This window comes from Pteropus medius, unplaced genomic scaffold, assembly GCF_902729225.1.
Source record: "Pteropus medius unplaced genomic scaffold, Ma_sr-lr_union100, whole genome shotgun sequence".
Lineage (NCBI taxonomy): Eukaryota > Metazoa > Chordata > Mammalia > Chiroptera > Pteropodidae > Pteropus > Pteropus medius.
Window position 1 is genome coordinate 18,901,867 of NW_024344370.1, and position 4,185 is coordinate 18,906,051.

Sequence of the window (4,185 nt, forward strand, 5' to 3'; positions counted from 1 at the left end):
AATACATACCGATGATGTATTTAAAATACCTAACATCGTGTCTGGCACACCAATTCCATAAGAAATGATGGCAATTACAATATTATTATGATTAATATACTTTTTGCATTTAGTTTCTACCATTTAAAACTCTGCCATTTAAAACTCTACCTTTAGCCCATATGCTATAAAGGAGCTTGTTTCAATCTACTTTTGTCGATATCTTAATTAGCATAAGTTTTTAATGAACCATGTAAGAATTCATATATTGACTACATGGAAGGAAAAATGGCTTTTTCACTTAACAATTATGAAGATATCCAGAATATATGTTCTATTACTTAAAAAATCTTTATCTGAAGAAATAAGTTTAGACAGGTTTATTTAGCTACAGCCACACAGACCTCTTCCCTGTTCTTCAAACATATCTTGACTTTCATGCTTTAATCTCATTGACTACTTCTACCAGCCCTCTGAGCAGAATAACGTGCTCTTTCCTTTTCATGTTCATGGCATTTTGTTTATTCCTTTATAATGGCATTTGTTATCTAACACCTGGTATTATAAGTCGTTTGTGTCTCTTCTCTCAAAGAGGAAAATGTCGACTTTATACACTCTACTAATGTCTTGTACCAAGTAGGTCTATTCAATATAGCTTTTTAACATTAGCATTTTTTTTATTATTTCTCATTTACATACTCAAGAAATGATGTAAATATATCTTCTTAAATAAACCAATCTCGAGATTTTAAAATAATCTTTGCTTTATCATAAGTGGGAAGATATTAGTTTGAAGGCCTGCTATTAGCCCCAAACAATTAGCAAGATGCAAATAAAAACCATAATGAGATGCTATTTCACATCTACTAGAATGGCTAACATAAAAAAGTCAGAAAATAACAAGTTTTGGTGAAGATATGAAGAAATCAGAACCCTGATACAATGCTGGTGGGACGGTAAAATGATACGGTTACTTTGGAAAGCAGTCTGGCAGTTCCTCAAGCCATTAAACATGGAGTTACCACATGACCTACCAATTCCATTCCTAAGTATATACCTAAGAGAAATGAAAACATATGTCCATTCAAAAACTTGTACATGCACATTTATGGTAGCATTATTCATAATAGCCAAAAAGTAGAAACAACCTAAATGTCCATCAACTGATTTATGGATAAATTAACTGTAGTATATCCACACAATGGAATATTATTCAGCCATGCAAAGGAATGGAGTACTGATACATGCTATGACATGGATGGACCTTAAAAACACTAAGCTAAGTGAAAAAAGCCAGCCGCAAAAGACCACGTATTGTATGATTCCATTCATATGAAATGCCTAGGACAGGGAACTCCACAGAGATAGAAATAAATTAGTGAGTGCCAGGGGCTGGAGAGTGGGGGACTGTGGCATCAAAAAGAGAAAGGGAGGAATAGCTAAAGGATATGGAGTTTCTTTTGGAGGTGATGAAAATGATCTAAAATTGACTGTTGATTTTCGCATAACTCTGTAATTAAAGTAACCCATTGAATTGTATATTTTAAATGGTTGACTTCTATAGTGAATGAACTATTTCTCAATAAAGCTGTTAACACAACCTCTGCTTTATCCTAAACTCTGAGAATATTAGTTTGAAAGCCTGCTATTAGTCCCAAACAACTGCTTCTTATAACAAGGCAAATGAGACAGTATAGTAAACTAATACATAAATAACATTTAAACACATAGCATTAAGTTACTTTGCTAGATTTATTATTCAATTTTGCTTGTTTACTTGCTGTTACCTAAAGTTTATTCTTTTACTTTTTTTCTTAACTATATGGGTTACTTGTCATCTCAGAAATTGGTGCCATTAAAATTTCTATTGGTCAATAATAGAAAATGGCACTTTCTTAATACAGGAAGAGAACAGAAGTCAGGACCCCTGCTTATAGCTGTGAAGGCTGTGCAGGCTATGTGCTGTACCACTCCAGAGGATGCCATTTACATAGACCACAATGTGACTGGTGTCTCCTAGACCTGGGTAATGTGGTAGCCTTGATAAAACTGTCTTTGGTTTCATTGCCATTCTCTAATTATCTAGAGTCAACTTTCACTTCTTCTCTCTTATCCTCACACACACTCCACAATATATTGACTGATCTCTCACTTCTACTGATAAGTCTACCAAATTAATTCTCATTATATTCTTGCCACCACTAATAGTTTCATTACTCATTTTCCTTTTCTAAATTATTACAGTAGCTTCCCAGCTGATCTTTCTACTTCCCATTTTTCCCATTTTCTTTCTACTATATCCTTCATACCACAAGCAGAATTTTCTTCTGAAGATATAATTACACTGTTCCTTGTTCAAAAAGTTCTCAGTGCTTCCAGTTACCTATAACGCCCACAATTCTTAGCCTGCCATTCAAAGTCCTTCATGATCTCACTGTAACCTACTGTACATATCTCATTTTAAATCAATTCTTCCCTACGTTCCATACTCTAACCACATAGGTCTATTCTCTGTTCCTCAAAACTATAATGCATTCTGCTGCCTCCACACTTCAGATCATGTTGTCTTTCTTGTTTATAATGCCATTTCTATTTATTTCCAGCTGCTTAAATTCTACTCTTTTCTTAGGGCCAAGCCTAAGTGCTACCATCTCCTGGATGCCTTCTCCCATCCTTCTTGTGAGAATGAATAGATCTTTATTCTTCAGGCTTGTAGTATTTTATTTATACTTTTTTTTATCATAAATATCTGATGGTTGGTTTTATAAAACATCTGTGTGTCTTTCTATCCTTTCCATCATGACTTCTCATCTCTTTTATTCATCTTCGACTATAATAGGTACTTTAAAAATGTTCAGCAAATAGAAGGAAAAATAAATGTGTCAAATGGGATTTGGTAAAGACAAAATGAGAGGCAGATAAAAAGAAAGAGCTATATAAAAACACCATAAAGTTAAAATATATTTAAGAAGGAGCTGAAGGCCTAGTAGAGATTAGAACCTTTAAACTAGAACTCAGTAAATCTGTGAGCTCATATTACAGGAAACATACAATTGGTTACTGATGATTCACATTAAAGGCTTACAACAGAAAATACAATAAAGGAATAAATGAATGTGTGAAATCAAGGATAATTAAGGAAAATAACTTTGATAGCATTTTTAAGCTGAAGTTTTTCTTATTTCCCTTTTAATTGTAGTAAATCCAAAGTTAGTATCCTTTTTTTAAATTATACTTTTGGGGTGACATTGATTAATAAAATTATATAGGTTTCAAGTGTACAAATCAATAATGCATCATATGTATTCAAAGTTAAGATCCTTTTATATCTGTAATTCATATGACTGTGATCAGAAACATTTCCTCCTTATCCATACCTCAACCGCCATGACACTATTTCTTATTACAAAAAATAAGTTTAGTGGAGTCAGGCAGTTTATAAAAGCAAAGCAAAGACAAACTTCTAATTTTAGTTCCAAAGATTGATGCCCTCTTTTAGTTATCTTAAACTAATATTTATTAGATTAGATGCAAAATTCTGTCAACATTACACTTTGGTAAGTCAAACCATGCCACTTCTGTGAAATTTGTCCAGATCGGTATTTTATTAAAATAAAAGTGTACCTCCAGGATAATCAAGAAAATTTATTATTCCAGTTGACTAACATACTTTTTTGCACATAAGTGTATGTAATTAAAACATTTCTATTAGGAGAAATAACACTGTCTTCTTCTTGTGTTCAGCAAATGGGAAACCTCAAGAGATTAAAAGAAGAGAGGAAAATGAGGCCAGGGTATTTATTCCTGTGGTTCCTTCCTCTGAAGTTTGTTGTGAGTTAGTTACATCCCTCTACTGAAGTCGTGGCACTTGGCAAGTGGCCTTTTTCATATAGCTACCCTCTTTGGTATCAGGTAGCTCTTCCTGTCCCTTACCTCTTCTGGTTCAGAGATAACAGCTCTCTTCTGATATAATTGCTGCATAATTCTTTGTAGGTTTCCCCAAACTCTAACAACAAATTACCCAGGTTGAATGTGCCTTCAATTCCTGCTGGGACCCTGATAGACAAGAACAATAGAGTCTTCCTTTGTGTATGGACCTGGGGAGAGAGAGACTCTCTGCTTTTGAATGACAAACTGTAAGTATTAAAGTGTGTCTTTTCAACAACTATTTTCCCTGCCAATTAAATAAACTGCTTATGGAATGAA